The sequence below is a fragment of the Sciurus carolinensis genome, chromosome 7 (genome assembly GCF_902686445.1).
Source record: "Sciurus carolinensis chromosome 7, mSciCar1.2, whole genome shotgun sequence".
Classification (NCBI taxonomy): domain Eukaryota; kingdom Metazoa; phylum Chordata; class Mammalia; order Rodentia; family Sciuridae; genus Sciurus; species Sciurus carolinensis.
Window position 1 is genome coordinate 102,858,994 of NC_062219.1, and position 21,282 is coordinate 102,880,275.

A 21,282-nucleotide genomic window follows, 5' to 3' on the forward strand; every position below is an offset into this window, starting at 1 on the left:
TAAATGCCCTCTCTGGTTCAGGGTTGGGATTGGAGCTGTTTGTATCCTGTTGGTGGGTATGGCATTTCCTGTAGCTGATCTTCACCAAGGATAGGGGAATGCCATCCCCCTGAAGCCAAGAATATGAAAGGCTCTTATAATTGGGCAGTAGAGGCTGCTGCCTCCTGCCGTGTTCCTGGCTCTTACTCCTACTGTGGGGCCTCCTCTCCCATCAAGAGGCCCTCCTAAACTAGAAATGCCCCCACGGGCTTTCTTCTTCAAGCCCCAGTCTCTCATAGTCCTGCGCCACAGCTTGGTGCTGACACTGAGCCTGGACAATGTGATGTGGCCAACTGGGCCTGAGTAAGAAAGTGCTGGACAGGAAGAAGCCAGCCCTGGTGCCTGTTCTGGAGGAGGCTGTGAAGGCCAAGGCTGGGCATGCACACCATAATGTATACAAAAGTGGCCAGGTCTAGTCTCTTCACTGCAATGACAAGAGTGCCCTGGGAAGGAACATATGAGCGGCAGGTTGGGACATGGTTACTAGGAAAGTAGAACTGCAGGAGAAACTGATACAGGTGTCAGCAGGAGAAAATCACACAGCCAAGCCTTCCTCTGGGGCTCTTTAAGAAGATTGTGATCTGGCTGTTGGAGCACATTAAGAAGAGCATGGTGCTCGTGCAAATGTAGCTAGACATGCTCATGGTGACTGACCTCAGGAAACAACCATGGGTAATATTGATCACTGTGTGGGAAGCCGGGCCAGCTGGGCCATGTGCTTGAATTATTTGCCAACTGTAGTATCCCACAGGCCTTGAATTGCTTGTGGTCCCCCAGCATGTGATGTTGGAATCCAGGGGAACAGGATCATGTGAGATTCCAGGGTGGTGCTACTTCCTTTTTGCCATCTCCTGCAAGATTGTCTCCAATTGCCATCTGTTTGGAACTCCAGGCACAGAATCGTGCTTCATACTGCAGAACCTGCTGTCCTTCAAGAACCCACCAAGACCTGGATGGACTTCTCTGTTGGCCAGCCTCCTACAGTCTGCATGGGTTTGAAGGAAAAACAGGGGCTTCACAGAGATGACAGGCAGAGAGCTAGAGAAAAGCACGATCTTACCTGTGTCCGGGGTGGGCCAGCGCACAGTCTTATTAGTCAAGGACAAGAAACAAAACCGATGAAGGTTCTGAGGGCTTCATTCCTTGCCCCAATACCCTCCTCAAAAAATAGGGAAGCAGTGACAACTAAGGTTCCAGCAGCCTCCTACCAGCTCCAAGCACTCTGTCATCTCCAGCCTTTTCCCCTGTCAGCAGAACAAAATTTTTTCTTCTTGTTCTTTCTCCTTTCTGGATTCATCCTGAGACCTGAAGAATGAAGTGGGGAATGAACAGGGGAGGGAATGTGTCAGAAGGAACAGGGACCAGCTGGAGCCTGTGACTAGTCCTTTCCTCCCACATCCCTCCCTCCTATGGTCCTGGTTGGTTATGGCTTTGCCTATCAAAAAACACAAACTCCCTCCCTGTGGGTTTGGAAGCTGGAGCTCCATCAAGCACGTCTGTAGTCACCTGCCATTCTTCCTGTCCCCAAAAATCTTCAGGTAGACAAAAAGTATGAAGTAGGACAGAAGGAATTTTTAAAAAGGTACAAAGTAGAGGAAATGTGGGACAAGGAAATATAATTACAATCTAAAGTTCTGCACACCTTTCCAGGCCTGTCGCTCTCTAAATTAGTTCTTCCCTTAGCCTGTCACTTCCAAATTTCTGGGAAATCTGCAAATCCTAGTTACCAGAAATTCACCCACTTATGCAAACTACCTTGTGCACTGTTAATTAACCCATGTAATAAATAGATTGTGCAAAGAGATTTGATATTTTAAGAAACCTATGATCTAGGGTACTCTCCAACTTTATCTACTGATCATATAATCAAGACCACATCAGCTAAGGATGCTGCCAACATCAAGACAACCATAAACCAGCTTGTGATTAGCAGACTGATGTCATCCCCACATACCTTCCCATGGCAACCCCTCATCATTTTCCCTTAAAAAAAGAACTTAAGGATGTGGTTTCAAAATGGCGGACTAGAGGGCAGCTGCATTTCATGTTGCTCCAGGACGCAGGATTCAAAAGAGGAGATAGTGAGAGACTTGGGACCAACTCAAAGACGCCGGGTGAGTCTCTCCCACTGGGGAGGCGTCCCGGATGGGGCAGTAGTCCTGGAACACAGGGAACTTTGTGAAGTAGAGTTCCCTCCCCCCGCTGGAGCAGTGAACACGGACAACTGGGATCATCGTAGAGGAAGCGGCTCAGCACAGCGCTTGGACTCAGAGCAACCCCTGGGGCTCCGGGCGGCTGCCTGAGGAGGAGCTGCGTTGGCGAGCTGTTTGGACTTAGAGCGACTGCTTCTGAACACCGGGGGGCTGCCCGGAGGAAGAGGAGGAGCGCGGCGGGTCGCTTGGTCTAGGAGTGACTGCATCAAAGCTCCGGGTGGCTGCTCAGAGGAGGAGGCGAATGGTGAGTTGTTTGGACTCAAAGCGACCGCTCCTGAACACCAGTGACCTGCCCAGAGGAGGAGCACGGTGGGTCGCTTGGTCTCGGAGCGACCGCTCCTGAACACCCGGGGGACTACCCTGAGGAGGAGGAGGAACAGGGCGGGTCACTTGGACTTGGAGTGACTGCCTAGGGCTACAGGCGGTTGGCGGGAGGAGGAGACGTGAAGTGAGTTGCTTGGACTCCTAGTGGCTGCGTTGGAACACCAGGAGGCTGTCCGGAGGAAGAGGTGTGTGGTGGGTCTCGGAGTGACTGTACGGGGCTCCAGGTGGCTGCTCAGAGGAGGGGCCGCATAGCCAGGTGATTAGGTGCAGAGCAGGGTCCCAGGACCTAGGCGGCTTCTTGGTGGAAGAGCCACACAGAGACACGCCTAGGGGCGGAGCGAAGTTTCCAGGACTGCGGGCAGATTCTCTGAGGAGAGGCAGCCTAAGGAGACTTGTCTGCGAAGGGTGAGGCTCCCAGGCCCAGGAGGTAGGTCTGGGCCCCTGGGAACATTGCAGAGGAAGGCTGCCCAGCCCAGGCAGTAGTTGTGGATTGAGGGGAACCTCTAGGAGGGTAACTGATCAGCGAGACCTCCCCACCAGGTGAGTCTTCCCTGCTGGGTGAGGTTTTCCCACAGGGACAGTAAAACCAGAGACACAGGCCCAAACAGGCCTTGCCTCAGCCCGCAGCCAAGTTCCCCGTTGGATGACCATTGGTCAACAAGGGGAGGCACCTCTGCCCACTAGCAGGGAATACACCCCACCTGAAGGTCACCATCCCTAGAGAGGCAGCTTCCTTGTGGAGTTCCGCATTATCAACTTCCTCCAAGACTTCAGGCTACTGAAGGATAAGAGGGGATATACTAGAAATCTTCAGGGACATTATAAGTCAATAGAAGAAATCTGTAATATCTCAGCAGTCCACTGATACCTGAACAATATGAGGAAACAAGGGAAGAAAATGCCCCAAACAAATCTAGATGTTACATCAATAAAATCCAACGACAGCATGGCAGAAGAAATGACAGAAAGGGAGTTCAGAATGTACATAATTAAAATGATCAGGGAAGCAAACGATGAGATGAAAGAGCAAATGCAGGCATTGAATGATGAGATGAAAGATCAAATGCAGGCATTGAATGATCACACCAATCGACAGTTAAAAGAGCAAATACAGGAAGCAAAAGACCATTTCAATAAAGAGTTAGAGATATTGAAAAAAAAACCAAACAGAAATCCTTGAAATGAAGGAAACAATAAACCAAATTAAGAACTCCATAGAAAGCATAACCAATAGGATGGAACACCTGGAAGACAGAACCTCAGATATTGAAGACAAAATATTTAACTTTGAAAACAAAGTTGAACAAACAGAGAAGATGGTAAGAAATCATGAACAGAATCTCCAAGAACTATGGGATATCATGAAAAGGCCAAATTTAAGAATTATTGGGATTGAGGAAGGCTTAGAGAAACAAACCAAAGGAAGGAACAATCTATTCAATGAAATAATATCAGAAAATTTCCCAAATCTGAAGACTGAAATGGAAAATCAAGTTCAAGAGGCTTATAGGACTCCAAATACACAAAATTACAACAGACCCACACCAAGGCTCATTGTAATGAAAATATCTAACATACAAAATAAAGACAGAATTTTAAAGGCTGTGAGAGAAAAGAACCAAATTACATTCAGGGGGAAATCAATACAGATATCAGCAGATTTTTCAATCCAGAACCTAAAAGCTAGAAGGGCCTGGAACAACATTTTTCAAGCCCTGAAAGAAAATGGATGCCAACCAAGAATCTTATACCCAGCAAAACTTGCCTTCAAATCTGACGATGAAATAAAATCATTCCACGATAAACAAAAGCTAAAAGAATTTACAAAAAGAAAACCAGCATTACATAACATTCTCAGCAAAATATTCCATGAGGAAGAGATGAAAAGCAAAGAAGCAAATCAGCAAAGGGAGGAATTATCCTAAAGGAATTGTCAAATAAAGGAGGAACCAAGTCGTGTCAAAAAAATAAATAAATAAATAAATAAAATAAATGAACCAAATGACCAGGAATACAAATCATATCTCAATAATAACCCTGAATGTTAATGGCCTGAATTCATCAATCAAAAGACACAGACTGGCAGATTGGATTAAAAAGAAAGATCCAACAATATGTTGCCTGCAAGAGACTCACCTCATAGAAAGAGATACCCATAGACTAAAGGTGAAAGGATGGGGAAAAACATACCATGCACATGGACTCAGCAAAAAAGCTGGAGTATCCATCCTCATTTCAGATAATGTGGACTTCAAACCAAAGTTAGTCAGAAGGGATAAAGAAGGACATTTCATACTGCTTAAGGGAAGCATAAATCAGCAAGATATAACAATCATAAACATCTATGCCCCAAACAGTGGCTCATCCATGTATGTCAAACAAATCCTTCTCAATTTCAGAAACCAAATAGACCATAACACAATAATACTAGGTGATTTTAACACGCCTCTCTCACCACTGGACAGATCTTCCAATCAAAAATTGAACAAAGAAACCATAGATCTCAATAACACAATCAATAATTTAGACTTAACAGACATTTATAGAATATACCATCCAACCAAGAGCAAATACACTTTCTTCTCAGCAGCACATGGATCCTTCTCTAAAATAGACCATATATTATGCAACAAAGCTAATGTTAGCAAATACAGGAAGATAGAGACACTACCTTGTATTCTATCAGATCATAATGGATTGAAGTTAGAAATAAATGAAAGAGTAAAAAACAGAAACTACTCCAACACCTGGAGATTAAACAATATGCTATTATATGATGAATGGATAACAGAAGATATTAGGAAGGAAATTAAAAAATTCTTAGAGGTAAATGAGAACAAAGAAACATCATATCAAAATCTCTGGGACACTATGAAAGCGGTACTTAGAGGAAGATTTATTTCATGGAGCGCATTTAATAAAAGAAGTAAAACTCAACAAATAAACGACCTAACACTACAGCTCAAAGCCCTAGAAAAAGAAGAACAGACCAACACCAAGAGTAGTAGAAGACAGGAAATAGTTAAACTCAGAGCTGAAAGCGACGAAATTGAAACAAAAGAAACAATACAAAAAATTGACAAAATAAATAGTTGGTTCTTCGAAAAAATAAACAAAATTGATAAACCTTTAGCCACACTAACAAAGAGAAGACGAGAGAAAACACAAATCACTAAAATTCGGAATGAACAAGGAAATATCACAACAGACACGACTGAAATACAAAACATAATTAGAAGTTATTTTGAAAATCTATACTCCAACAAAATAGAAAATTTCGAAGACATCAACAGGTTTCTAGAGACATATGAATTGCCTAAACTGAACGAGGAGGACATACATTATTTAAATAGACCAATTTCAAGTAATGAAATAGAAGAAGTCATCAAAAGCCTACCAACAAAGAAAAGTCCAGGACCAGATGGGTTCTCAGCCGAGTTCTACAAAACCTTTAAAGAAGAGCTCATTCCAATACTTCTCAAAGTATTCCATGAAATAGAAGAGGAGGGAACCTTCCCAAACTCATTCTATGAAGCCAATATTACCCTGATACCTAAACCAGACAGAGACACATCGAGGAAAGAAAATTTCAGACCAATATCCTTAATGAACATCGACGCAAAAATTCTCAACAAAATTTTAGCAAATCGCATACAAAAACATATTAAAAAGATAGTGCACCCTGATCAAGTGGGTTTCATCCCAGGGATGCAAGGTTGGTTCAACATCAGGAAATCAATAAATGTCATTCACCATATCAATAGACTTAAAGTCAAGAATCACATGATTATTTCGATAGATGCAGAAAAAGCATTTGATAAAATACAGCACCCCTTCATGCTCAAAACACTAGAAAAAATAGGGATAGTGGGAACATTCCTTAAACATTGTAAAGGCCATCTACGCTAAGCCCATGGCTAATATTATTCTAAATGGTGAAAAACTGAAAGCATTCCCCCTAAAAACTGGAACAAGGCAGGGATGCCCTCTTTCACCACTTCTATTCAATATCGTCCTTGAAACTCTAGCCAGAGCAATTAGACAGACCAAAGAAATTAAAGGGATACGAATAGGAAAAGAAGAACTCAAACTATCCCTATTTGCTGATGATATGATGGTATACTTAGAGGAACCAGGAAATTCCACCAGAAAACTTTTAGAACTCATAAGTGAATTCAGTAAAGTAGCAGGATATAAGATCAATGCACATAAATCTAAGGCATTTTTATACATAAGTGATGAATCTTCAGAAAGAGAAATTAGGAAAACTACCCCATTCACAATAGCATCGAAAAAAATAAAATACTTGGGAATCACTCACAAAAGAGGTGAAAGACCTCTACAATGAGAACTACAGAACACTAAAGAAAGAAATGAAAGAAAACCTTAGAAGATGGAAAGATCTCCCATGTTCTTGGATAGGAAGAAGTAATATTGTCAAAATGGCCATACTACCAAAAGTGCTATACAGATTCAATGCAATTCCAATTAAAATCCCAATGACGTACCTTACAGAAATAGAGCAAGCAATTATGAAATTCATCTGGAAGAATAAAAAACCCAGAATAGCTAAAGCAATCCTTAGCAGAAAGAGCAAAGCAAGGGGTATCGCAATACCAGATCTTCAACTCTACTACAAAGCAATAGTAACAAAAACGGCATGGTATTGGTACCAAAATAGAAAGGTAGATCAATGGTACAGAACAGAGGACACGGACACAAACCCAAATAAATACAATTTTCTCATACTAGACAAAGGGGCCAAAAATATGTAATGGAGAAAAGATAGCCTCTTCAACAAATAGTGCTGAGAGAATTGGAAATCCATATGCAACAGAATGAAACTAAACCCATATCTCTAACCATGCACGAAACTAAACTCAAAATGGATTAAGGACCTCGGAATCAGACCAGAGACCTTGCATCTTATAGAAGAAAAAGTAGGTCCAGATCTTCAACATGTCGGCTTAGGACCAGAGTTCCTCAACAGGACTCCCATAGCACAAGAAATGAAAGCAAGAATCAACAACTGGGATAGATTCAAACTAAAAAGCTTTCTCTCAGCAAAGGAAACTATCAGCAATGTGAAGAAAGAGCCTACAGAGTGGGAGAAAATCTTTACCAATCATACTTCAGATAGAGCACTAATCTCCAGAATCTATAAAGAACTCAAAAAACTCTACACCAAGAGTACAAATAATCCAATCGACAAATGGGCTAAGGAAATGAATAGACACTTCACAGAAGAAGATCTACAAGCAATCAACAAACATATGGAAAAATGTTCAACATCTCTAGTAATAAGAGAAATGCAAATCAAAACCACCCTAAGATTCCATCTCACCCCAATTAGAATGGCGATTATCAAGAATACAAGCAACAACAGGTGTTGGAGAGGATGTGGGGAGAAAGATACACTCATACATTGCTGGTGGGGCTGCAAATTAGTGCAGCCACTCTGGAAAGAAGTGTGGAGATTCCTTAAAAAACTTGCAATGGAACCACCATTTGACCCAGCTATCCCACTCCTTGGCCTATACCCAAAGGACTTAAAATCAGCATACTACAGAGATACAGCCACATCAATGTTCATAGCTGCTCAATTCACAATAGCCAGATTGTGGAACCAACCTAGATGTCCTTCAATTGATGAATGGATAAAGAAAATGTGGTATATATATATATATATATATATATATATATATATATACACATTGGATTATTACTCAGCCATAAAGAATGATAAAATTATGGCATTTGCAGGCAAATGGATGAAATTGGAGAATATCATGCTAAGTGAGATAAGCCAATCTCAAAAAACCAAAGGACGAATGATATCGCTGATAAGTAGATGATGACACATAATGGGGGGTGGGAGGGGTTAGTGTCAGGATTAGAGTTAGGGTTAGGGAGGGGCCAAGAATGGAGGAAGGAAGGACTGTATAGAGGGAAAAGAGGGGTGGGAGGGGTGGGGGGAAGGGAAAAAATAACAGAATGAATCAAACATTACTCTATGTAAATTTATGATTACACAAATGGTATGCCTTTATGCCATGTACAGAGAAACAACATGTATCCCATTTGTTTACAATAAAAAAAAAGAACTTAAGAACCCCAAAAATTTGAGGCAGACTGTATTCTCCCTTGAATGTGTCTCTGCTTTCCTACATCTGTCTGTAATTCTAAGCGATGTGTCCTTACATTCATTTCTGCAATGTTTGTCTAGAACCCTAGTCATAGCCAGGTGCTATGGCACACGCTTGTAATCCCATCAGCTTGGGAGGCTGAGGCAGGAGGATCACAAGTTCAAAGCCAGTCTCAGCAACTTAGTGAGGTCTAAGCAACTTAGACCCTGTCTCTAAATAAAAAATAAAAAGGGTTGGGGATGTGGCTCAGTGGTTAAGTGCCATTGGGTTCAATCCCCAATATCAAAAAATAATTGAATAAATAAAATTAATCAATTTTTTAAAAAATTTGGGGCTGGGATATAGCTCAATGGTAGCACACTTGTTTAGCATGCATAAAGCCTGGGTTCAATCTCTTGCACCACAAAAAAATAAAGAAATAAAAAGACTGAATAAATGAAGGGAAAATATGCTCACCAGGACTCAAACTATTAAGATGGACATAGAAATAGAAAGTGAGCTGAGAAAAAAGAGTGGCTTCCAGACTGGAAGGACTATATCTTAATGGAAAATATCTACATAAGTTAGGCAGGAAAGGAGTCAGATAGTGAACTGTCATCTAGAGAAATATCATCTTTATTTTCATTATTCACACAATGGGTCCTGCTTGTTGAATTTAGACTATGGGACAAATTTTTTTAAACTGTCTTAGCAACCTGTGGACGTGGTTGTTAACGCCCCTTTGCTTAGAAGAAAATTCAAGCTCCAGGTAACTCAGTGGTCCCTACACCTCACAATAATGATGTAATACAGAGGTTGGCAAAAATCAGAGAGCAAATATTTAGGTTTTATGGGTTGAATGATCTTTGTTGAATCTGCTGCTTCTTTTTCCTTGATGTTGGGAATGGAAATCAGGGACTCATGCATGACAAACCTGTGCTCTACTACTGAGTTACATCTCTGGCCCCTGTTGAAACTTCTTAACTCTGCTGTTGGAGCAAGAAAGAAACCATATACAACATGTAAATGAGAACTACAATAGCATTCCAGTAAAGCTTTATTTATGGACACTGTAATTTGAATTTCATATGTTTTTTCATGCAGCATGAAATATCTTGATCTTTATGGCATTACTGGGGATCGAACCCAGGGGTACTCTAACACTGAACTACACCCCCAGCCCTTTTTATTTTTTACTTTCAAACAGTCTTACTAAGTTGTCCAGGCTGAATTTGAATTTGTGATCCTCCTGTCTCCACCTCCAGAGTTGCAGGATTAGAAACACGCACCACCCTGCCTGCCTGGCAATATTTTGACTTTCCCCCAACCATTAAGAAATGCAAATATTTTTCTGCTGGGCGTGGTGACACACGCCTATAATCCCAATGGCTCAGGAGGCTGAGGCAGGAGTATGGGAAATTCAAAGCCAGCCTCAGCAATTTAGCAAGACTCTAAGCAATTTAGCAAGACCCTGTCTCGAGGAAAAAATAAAAAAGGTCTAGGGATGTGGTTAAGTGCCCCAGGTTCAATCCCTAATACTCTCCCTGCCCCCCAAAATACACATTTTTATTAACTTTTTTTTTGTACTGGGGACTGAATAAACCCAGGGGCACTTCACCACTGAGATACATCCCCAGCTCTTTTTATTTTTGAGACAGGGTCTCACTAAGTTGCTTGTTAAATTGCTGAGGCTGGCCTTGAATTTGTGATCCTCCTGCTTCAACCTCCCAAATCCCTGGGATTATAGACATGTGCCATCATGCCTGGCAATATTTCTTACCAAAAACAAACAAACAAACCAACAAAAACAAACAAACAAAAACCCCAAAAAACAATGTAGACTATTTTTTAACTTGAGGGTTTACAGAAACCAGCATCAGAAGTTTGACATGGGAGCCAAAGTTTGTAGACCTCTGATTTATTATGCCTGCACTTTGAAAAAGCAGTCATTGACACCCAAAATGGCACAGTCCCTCCAAGGGCAGGTCTCACTTCCTGGACAAGAGGGCATTATGGAGATGGACACATTCCTGCTGACACCTAATCTTCACTGAAGACTAAGCCTGAGCCTCAGCACAGCACTTTAGGAAGACTCTCATATCATCTCCACAAAACACCATGACCAGTTCCCTATAATTTCCATCTCTTTAGAGATGAAGAAATGAGCCACAGAGAAGTCAAGTAGCTTGTCCAAGATCATACTGGTGTGTGGTGAGTGGGGCTTTGAGCTCAGGGAGTCTAAAGCCCCCGGGGTTAACCCATTATGCTGAATGCCTTCATTAGCCTGACACTGTCCCTCTCTCCTCTTTGACCTTACCCTCCGCCCCCTCTAGCCTTTCCTAGTTCCTCAAAAAGGCCCACTTTGGTTGGCCTGTGCTTCTGCATTGCCTAGTTCTTTAAGTACTCCCTACCCCCTTCTTTTTTGAATCCTTTATATTCCTTTGGGTCTTAATTCAAATTTTACCTACCTAAAGAGGCCTTCCCCTAATCACACAGTTGAAAGAAATAACAGCAGGCAGACAACGCGCACAGGCAAGCGCACACACCCCCATTTGTTGGCTCCCTCCTCATCCTATACCATGTTTTGTTTCTACAGCAGTTATGTCTAGTCAATATTTTTATTCATCTCTTTTATTGTGTCTTTAGTTAGATTGCAAGTCCTTGGCCTTGTCCATCTTTTACCATCTTATGCACAGTTTCTACAACACCTCACACACAGTAGGCGTTCTGACTCCATGTTCTGATTCTATGTCCACCAAATAACTTTTAAATAGTACTCTAATCTCATCTCACTGGGAGAGAGACAATGAAAACTTATTCATTATTGCATGAAACTTTTGTTCCCCCTTGTACAGAATGAATTCTTGAAATAGATAATTATTCTGCTTATGATGTGACTTAGAAGGCGTCAGCATCACGTGGGAGTCTCTGATCATACCGCACAAGAACTTCTGGGCATGACTGGTACATTTTGCACTGTAAATTAGTAAATCAGCATTCCATTGCCCAGTCTAGTCTCTTGAGTATTTTGGGTAGTCCTGTCTTCTGCAGAAGGTATCACTGGTCCTTGAAAATGGAAGATTGAATCTGGCCATTAGGCACTGAGGTGATATGATAGATTTCCCTTCAGATCATTCCTACTAGGTCACCCAAACATTAACTGCTTAACAAGTTTAGTGAATGGTCCCCTTGACATTCCCTCATCTGTTTTTCCAAACTCTTTTCTTATTATTACTATTGCCCTACATTGTTCTCTCCTCTTCTTGCCATCCTCCAATACGGATCTGTTCTAGGATGTCCTACTCATGGGCAGTCACCTTCTAATTTAGTAATCCCCTTCTCACCCTATCAGACTGACCTGCCCTATCTCCTAAATCCCATGGCACTGATCCTACAGACCCTTTCCAATGAACTCTTTTTTTTTTTTTTTTTGGTACCAGGGATTGAACTCGGGGGCTTTTAATCATTGAGCTACACCCCCAGCCCCTTATTATTATTATTATTTTTTTTATTTTGAGGCAGGGTCTCACCAAATTGCTTAGAACTTCCATAAGTTGCTGAGGCTGGCTCGAAACTTGATATCCTCCTGCTTAGCCTCCCAAGTCTCTGGGATTACAGGTGTGTGCCAAAGCACTGACTTCAGTGAGCTCTTCTTAAGTGTGAACAGTTCATAGAGAATATGCATGAGTAAAAGATTTATTCTCAAACTTTCTGTGAATTGATTACAATATTTTATTTATTTATTTATTTATTTATTTATTACCAAGGATTATACCACAGGACACTTGATCACTGAGCCACATCCCCAGCCTTTTTAAAAATATTTTATTTAGAGACAGAGTCTTATTAAGTAACTGTGGTTGACTTTGAACTTGCAATTCTCCTACCTCAGCCTCCCAAGCTGCTGGGATTATAGGTGTGTACCACCAAGCCTGGCTCAATGTTTTATAGTTTAAAGTTAATATTTAAAAGTTAAGCCAAGTTATTACTAGATCAGAGATGGCATCGTTCAACACTCAGTCATTTGAAAACAGATTTTCTGTACTTTGTCAGTACCCAGTGCAGTGGATGAAGGAGACAGGTGAACAATATTCAAAACAATGTGAGTTTGATCATCAGGTGTGATGCACACCCTTATAATCCCAGGGACTCAGAAGGCTGAGTAGGGAGGATCTCAAGTTGGAGGCCAGCGTCTGGAACTTAGTGAGACCCTGTCTCAAAATAAAAAATAAAAAGGGTTTAGAGGTGTAACTCAGTGGTAGAGCACCTCTGGGTTCAATCCCACTACCATACACACACACACAAAGTGTTCAAAAAAGTTCAAGGATCTGTGAAATTGTGGGAAGCCACAGCACACGTCTACACCTCATTTCCTATGGATCCCGCGTAGTGGTCCACCTGGGGCAAACTCAAGTTCTGCCTTTCAAAGTTACTTTTTCTGTACTGGGAATTGAACCCAGGGGCACTACTCCTGAGTTACACCTGCAACACTTATTATTTTTTATTTTGAGGCAGAGTCTAAGTTGCTTGAACTGGACTTGAACTTATGATTCTCCTGTTTCTGCTCTTTGAAGACCATCTGTAATTTTTTCTCTGAATAAATATTTTCCTTCCAAGGTTAGTTGAATTTGCAAATGTAAAACCCATCGATATAGAGGATCGACTGCATCATCTTACTATAATTTACTTAATAGCTTTTGTTATTATGCATTTTTAAGAAACTTAAATTACATCATAAAAAATTTTTTGTTGTTGTTGGTATTGGGGTTTGAACCCAAAGGTTTTTACCATGAGACACATCCCCAGCCTTTTTTGTTTTATTTTGAGACAGGATCTTACTAAGTTGCTGAGGGCCTCACAAAGTTGCTGAGGCTAGCTTTTATCTCCCAATCCTCCTGCCTCAGCCTCCTGAGCTATTGGGATAACAGGTGTGTGCCACTGACCATCAAAGAAAATTTTACATGACATCATAAAATGGAAAACCATTTGCCAAAATAGAAAGTAGTTTAAAAAAAAAAAAAAAAAACAGAAATAAAACAATATTTTGTTTTAAATTTTTTTTTTTTTTTTTTTTTGCAGTGATGGGGATGGACCTTGTGTGTACTAGGCAAGCCCTGGCTCTACCATTGTGATACACCGCTAGACCCTAAAACAGTATTTTAAAATCTAGCATAATACTGTAGCTGTGGAAGGGTGGGATCCTTTGTTAAAAGGATGATTAGCAACTGTGAGGTATCTTCTAGGTTTAATCAGAATGACCGGAGGTGCACTGAGCCATTGTTATTGTTACAGTGAGTCTCACCAGTTCATTTGCACTTTAATGAAGTAACCCTGGAGCCCAAACCTTGGCTGAAGGGAGAGAGTTCTGACAAAATTATATTTCTTGGGAGGTGTGCGTGAGCTCGAGGTTAGGGGTAGGTTTGGCTGAACAGCAGCCTTTCCTTAGCATCCGAGACGTCTGGCCCCACAGGGCCTTCCACGCAGACTACTTGTTCCCAGGCCTCGACCACACAGGCTGTGCACAGGCCTGGCCACGCCCTGTATGCCTCCTGCAGATATTCAAGCAAGGAAAAGCAAGCTGTTTTCTTTCTTTCTACTGGAAACAATTAGGATAGACAGGCAGGAGAAGAAAATGCAAGGGAATGAGAACAAAGAAACTGCTGCAGAAGTAGGCTTCCTGCAAAACTGGCTTTGCAGCTTCCTTCCTTAAAATTTAGTCTTTACTCCTGGCTACAGCTACTGTCCCTAACTGCAGCAGAAGATTTAAAGAGAAGATAAATCCTTTAGTGTTATGAGGATGTGGGAGAAAAGAACCCTGGAATTGAAGCAGGAAACCTGAAATCTGATCCTAGTCCAACACTTAGCTGTTATGATTACCATGATTACCATGAGTGATAGTATTTTACCCCCTATGGAAGGCAGGAGACTGGACTAGTTAATCTCTTGTAACCAACAGTTTAGGGATTATAAAATCCCGTAAGTTAGAGAAAACAACTGTACAATGGTGCTCAAGTCCTGAACCCAAAGTAAGAAAAAGATACCGCAATGCTCACCCAAACGGTTTATAGAGACCTGACTGTCCACAGTAATGATGATGACAGCGTGCAATTTTTATTGAGTATTTATTCCTCATTAATATCATCAAGAGTTAATTTCTATCTCTATCCCCACTTTATTTGACTTTGTTTTATTTTTTGGTGCTGGCGATTGAACCCAGGACCTTGCACATGCTCAGTGCACACTCTAACTCTGAGCTATACCCCCAGCCCTCTCTCTCCACTTTAAAGATATAGAGACTAGCTGGGAGCAGTGGTGCATGCCTGTGATCCCGGCACCTCCAGGCAGAGGCAGGGGGATCACAAATTAGAGGCCAACCTGGGCAACCTAGAGAGACCCTGTCTCAATATAAAACATAAGAAGGACCAAGGATGTAGTTCAATTCCCTGGATTCAATTCCCAATACAAAAAAAAAAAAAAAAAAAAAAAAAAGATGTACAAACAGAGCTACAGTGTAGCTCAGTGATAGAGCACCTGACCAGCATGCCTGAGGTCCTAGGTCCCCAGCATGACTAAAATTTTAAAAAATCAAAACAGATGTAAAAACTGAGGCACAGAGAAGCCAAGTCATTAGCCTATGGTTCACAATTAGTAAACAGTAGAAGTGACCACCAACAGAGGCCATCTGACAGGGTGGGGTATTGAGAGGCACAGAGCATTGTGCAGGGAGTGGGGAGATGCCCCATACCTGGATGAAAACAAACTCTATTAGACGGTTATATACCCAATACATTTGTCAAAATTCACAGACCTGTACATCAGAAAAGGGTGACTTTTACTCTATGTAAATTATATATTATATATATACACATAAATATGTAAAATATATATTTTTGGTACTGGGGATTTAAACAGGGATTAACCCCTGAGCAACATCCCCAATTCTTTTTATTTTTATTTTGAGACAGGGTCTCACTAAATTGCTAAGCCTGGCTTTGAACTTGTGATCCTCCTGCCTCAGCCTCCCAAATCGCTGGGATTACAGGGGGGCGCCCCTGTACCTGGCTTGTAAATTTATATTTTAATAAACCTGACTTTTAAAACTAAAACAAACAGAAAAAACCCAGACTGAAGCATAGAGCTAAGTAAGGGAGACAGGGAGGGAGCTGGGGAGGAAGGAAGGAGGGTGGGATTCTTCACAGAGCAGGCAAGACCTGTCTGTGATCCCCAAGCCACTTAGTCACCCTGGGGCATGGTCTCCTGCAGCCTTCTGCAGCAGGGGAAGAAGCCGGCTCAGCCACTCTTTCCTTGGTGCTTGCTCTGCTGTGCTTCCTAGTGCAGCCCTGGCTCCCCTGCAGGGTCTCTCCCCTTACCCTTGGGAGGACTCTTTCATTGACATCTTAGTGCTGGCCACTGACAGCAGAGGCCGAACACTCATCTCACTTTGATTTAACCAGAGCAGCCTATTCCAGGAACAGGACTGGGAAGAACCCAGAGGTTTGGGGTAAAGAATCTGACTGTATTGATCCAAGTAAATGAACAGATTAGTAATTTTACTGCCAACAGCCTGGTAAGAATAGTTGAAAAACACCTGGAGGGGACAAATAGAAGACCGCAGTGTCCCCTGCCAGCATCCTTCGTGGCCTGTGGAGAATCTTTTCAAACTTCCATTTTGGCATCTGTGTCCCCTGTCTCACACCAGTCTGGAACCCCTGATCTTCTCAGAACACCTTTCAGACAGATCATTGCCTCATCACGACCTGTTTATTTCATCTTAAATTAAGGTCCTAAGTCCTTTGATGAGTTGTTGTTTTCAGATCAAAGTGCATTTGTTAAAGTCATAAAGTTGATTGATTAGGAAAATAATAAACCATCTTATCTTCCTATGTACACCTAGATCTCCAATTTCTCTTTTCAACCTAATAACTTGTGATTTGTGCAAGTTAAGTTTTTTGAGGGTTGATGACCTGTAGGTAAAATGGGGATAATACATAACTGTCCAATCAATTGAAAAGTTAAGTGAAGTCATTCAGCAAGCAAATATTCAGTTTGCTCATTCAACAAACATTCATTGAGCCAGGCATGGTGGTACACACCTGTAATCCCAGTGACAAGAGAGGCTGAAACTGGAGGATCATAAATTCAAAGCCAGTCTCAGCAACTCAGCAAGACCCTGTCTCAAAATAAAAAATGAGAAGAGCTGGGACTGTAGCTCAGTGGTAGAGCATCCCTGAGTTCAACCCCCAGTACCAAACAAACAAAAACAACAACAGTGACAGAAACCATTCATTGAACACTTTTTTTGTGGTACTGAACACTGAACACAGGGATGCTTTACCACTGAGTTACATCCCCATCCCCAGTCCTTTTTTTTTTTTTTTTTTTTTTTTTGGTACCAGGGATTGAACTCAGGGGCACTCAACTAATAAGCCACTCCTCAGCCCTATTTGTGTTTTATTTAGAGACAGGTCTCACAGAGTTGCTTAGTGCCTTGCTTTTGCTGAGGCTGGCTTTTAACTCTCGATCCTCCTGCCTCAGCCTCCTGAGCCGCTAGGATTATAGGTATGCGCCACCACGCCTGGCTTCCCCAACCCTTTTAGAAAAGGAAAAGAAAAAAAAAATCTTTTTTTTTCCAGACAATCTCACTAAGTTGCTGAGGCTGGCCTCGAATTTGCAATCTTCCTGCACCAGTGGAATTGAGTCGCACCCGGCTCATTGAATGCTTTTTAGTTCCAAGCACTTGAAATGAAATAATCAAAGTGAACAAAACAGACAAAAGCATATTGCCTTGTAAAAGTCATGTTCTATCAAATGGCATAATTAGTACATTGTATATGTCAGAAGTTGACTGAGCAAAGTCAAACAGCAGGACATCCAAGGACTTCATATCCAGATCCCTGGGAAGGTCACACCGAAAAGGTGACATCTGAGCAGCCTTGAAGGTAACAAGGAGGTGAGTCATGCTGCTCTCTAGGGAAAGACTTTCCAGGCATAGGGAATAATCAGCACAAAGGCCCTGGGCGGTGGGTGCACAAACCTGTATACTTGTCTTGTACCAGAGGCAGGGAGGATAGGGGGATGTCAATGTGCTGTAGTGTGTGTGTGTGTGTGTGTGTGTGTGTGTGTGTGTGTGTGTGTATTGAGGGGTGGTGACAGGAGATGAGGGGGGCAGGGAAGCAGGCTGAGAAGTCTAAGGGACTTGGCTTTTGCTCTGAATGGAATGGAAGCCTGGTGGAGGGTTTGGTTTGATTTCCATTTTAAAAGGTTCTTCTCTCCAGGTATGGTGCTCTGGTCTGTAATACCAGACCAAAGCTGAGTTCAAAGTCAGCTTCAGCAATTTCCAGAGGCCCTAAGCAACTCAGTGAGACCCTGTTTCTAGATAAAGTATAAAAAGGGCCAGGAATGTGGTTCAGTGGTTAAGCAGCCCTGGGTTCAATTTCTAGTACCAAAAAAATAAAATTAAGTAAGTAAATAAAAAATGAAAGGTTCTTCTTGCTTCTGGTAGGGAGGAGTATGCCAGACAAGGGTGAGAGCAGGGGGGTTGTTAAGAAGGTTTTACAGTCATCTGACTGAGACTGATGAAGTGAGGCTCCATCTCATGGGAAATGGTTGCTGGAGAAATTGTGAAGTGGGAGCCAGGACTTCCTGACAGAGTCCAGGTGGAGTAGAAAAGAACAACCAAAGGGGATTGCAAGGATTTAGGCATGGGGCTGCCAGGAACTGAGGGAAGGAAGACAGGTTGGGGATGGAGAGCTTTTGGTCTGGACTGAATCTTTTGGATTGGCACATTGATTTATGTGGAAAGGGGAGGGTAGCTTGAACCTTCAGTTTTAGTATTTTTTAAAAACTATAATTAGAAAGTCAGGTGTGCCAGTAATCCCAGCTACTTGGGAAGCTGAGGCAGGAGGATTGCAAATCTGAGGATAGCCTGGGCAATTTAGCCAGACCCTGTCTCAAAATAAATTTAAAAGGCTGGGGTAACTAGAATTTTTTTTCATCACAGAAATATTCCAAGCAAGTCATTTTAACTTTTTGTTGTTTGACAGGAATTTCACATCAGGTTCACCAGGATGTGAGTCCAGTCCTGAGGCCCTCCCCTCCCCCACAACCCTCCATTAGAGTGTGTGACACCCAGCAGGAGAGGCATACTGCTCTCACCAAAACCACTCCATCCCCTGGATATCCAATTGCCAGAAGCCATGGGGGCTTCCAGTCTGGACTGGAAGCTCTTAGGACCCCTGCTTGAATTTGCAAGGACATCCATATTGACTTCACCTGAAGAGTGAAGAGTCAGCTCGCCACACCCACCACCGAAGCCCCAAGGGCTCTGCAGCCCACACAGGGCCGGAGGTCAGCCAGGCTCCATCAGCCAGGCTTGATCAGAGGAAAGGACAGAGGGTCTGCTTCTCCTTTTCCACCTCCAGACCGGACGGGGGCTGCTAACTCTTGGGCTTCCTCCTGTAGCTCCCAGACACCATTCTATGGCTCCAAAATGAAGGCCCATTCATCACACAGCACTCTGGCTTTGGCCATTTGGGCCAATGGAGAGGGGACAGGTAAGAATAATTAAAGAATATTCCCCGGGGTTAATGTGGAAAATCTGCAGCATGATCTGTGATGTGATTGTCCAAAGAGAACTTTGCCTAGAAAAGGAAAAAAAAAATTTTTTTTTTTTTTTTTTAAACTCAGGATTGATCCCAGGTGTGCCCTACCAGTGAGCTACATCCCAGTCCTTTTTATTTTTTATTGTTTTGAGACAGGGTCTCTTTAAGTTGCCCAGGCTTGCCTTGAACTTGTGATCCTCCTGTCTTAGGCTCCGGAGTTGCTGGGATTACAGGCATGAGCCATCGTGCCTGGCTAGGAAAGGAACTCTAATAAGACATATCGTGTTGTTGAAATATATTCATCTTTTCAGGGAAAAGGAGAATGAGAGGGGAGAGCAGTAATCAAGTGCAGAGGACCCTGGTTTCTCCTGGGATGCTGATTTTTGAATTGTCTGATGCTCAGGTGAAGATGCCAGTAGGCAGCTGGATAAGGCAGCCGGGGCTCAGGAGAAGCTCTGAGCTGAGGATGTGGTATATGTGGGCATCATTGACCCAAGAGCTGGTCTTAACAGCCTCTGAGACTGCAGGAGAGGGCAAGAAGAGTCTAAAGGAAGAGGTCCTGGGCCCTCCAGTGATAAGAGAAAAAGAGGAAGAGGAAAGGAGACTAAAAGGAAGCATCCTGCAGGCAGGGAAAAAAATCGAGGGCGTGGTGTTTGGGAAGCCATATGAAAAAGTGCTCTGAGGCAGAAAGGGTCACCACTGTGTCACTTGCTGCCTGCTCCTCGATCAGGTAAGTTGAGATCAATGATGGCTGCCGGATTTAGTGCTGCTGGAGTAGATCAGAGAGATTTGGAGGAGACTGGGGGTTTTGGCTGCAGATGAGATCACTGACTAGTGGTGGGAAGGGAAAGCAAGGTAGTGTTTAGGTTTAAAAAAATTTTTTTCCTAGTACTAGAGATTGAACCCAGAGGTGCTCTACTACTGAGCCATGTCCTAACCCTTTTTATTTTTTATTTCGAGACAGGGTCTCGCTAAATTGCTGAGGCTGGCCTTGAATTTGTGATCTTCCTACCTCAGCCTCCTGAGCTGCTGGGATTACAAGATATGCACCGCTGCACTTAGCAGAAAAAAAAATTTTTTTTAATTAAAAAAATTAAAGATTAGAGAAATAACAGATTTTTGGCACACTAATGGGAGTGATTTATTAGGACAAAGAAAAAATAATAATGTAATGTAATATAGGGTAGAATTGGTAGGGCAATATCCTGAAGTGGGGGAGAAGAAATGGATTTAGTGGCCTTGGATTAGAGTATACAGTTTATGGCAGAGGTCAGCAAACTTCTTTCTTTTTCTTTTTCTTTCCTTGTTACCTGGAATTGAACCCAGGAACACTCTACCCCCTACCCCGTATCCTTTTTTTATTTTTATTTTGAGATCATCTAAATTGCCCAGGCTGGCCTTGAATTCAAAATCTCCTAACCTCTGGAGTAGCTGGCAATACAGGTATGCATCACTATGCCCAGCTTGAAAACATTCTATAATGGACCAGAGAATAAATATTTTCATCTTTGTGGGTCATGTGATTTCTGTACAAAATACTCTGCCGCTGTAACCCTAAAGCAGCCATGGACCCTGCATAAATGAACAGGCATGCTACGTTCCACTATAACTGTACTTAAGATCACTGAAATTTTAAGTTCATATACTTTTCATATTGCAAAATATATTCTTTTGATTCCCCTTCCCACCCATTCGAAATTGAAAAAACCATCCTTAGCTGGTAGTTTGTACAAAACTAGGCAGTGAAGCTGGATTGGGCCCAGGGCCCATAGTTGATGACCCCTAGTCAATGTAACAGACAAGAGGTCAACATGGATTGTGCAAGTAGATAGATGTGGTGAGGGGAATGTGGAAAATTTGAGTGCTTTGATGTTCTCAGTGAAGTAGGACGCTGAGGATGAGGTGAGGGAGAAGCAGAGGAGCACAGGCATAAAATAGTATGTGAACTGATGAGGAAATGCAGGTGGAGCAAGGTCTGTA

General features: G+C 42.3%; 1 pseudogene; it reads left to right on the plus strand.

Annotated features, from left to right (window-relative positions):
- The first annotated feature begins 235 nt into the window (after positions 1-235).
- LOC124989281 (regulator of chromosome condensation-like) lies at positions 236-19,984 on the plus strand (annotated as a pseudogene).
- The last annotated feature ends 1,298 nt before the right edge of the window (positions 19,985-21,282 follow it).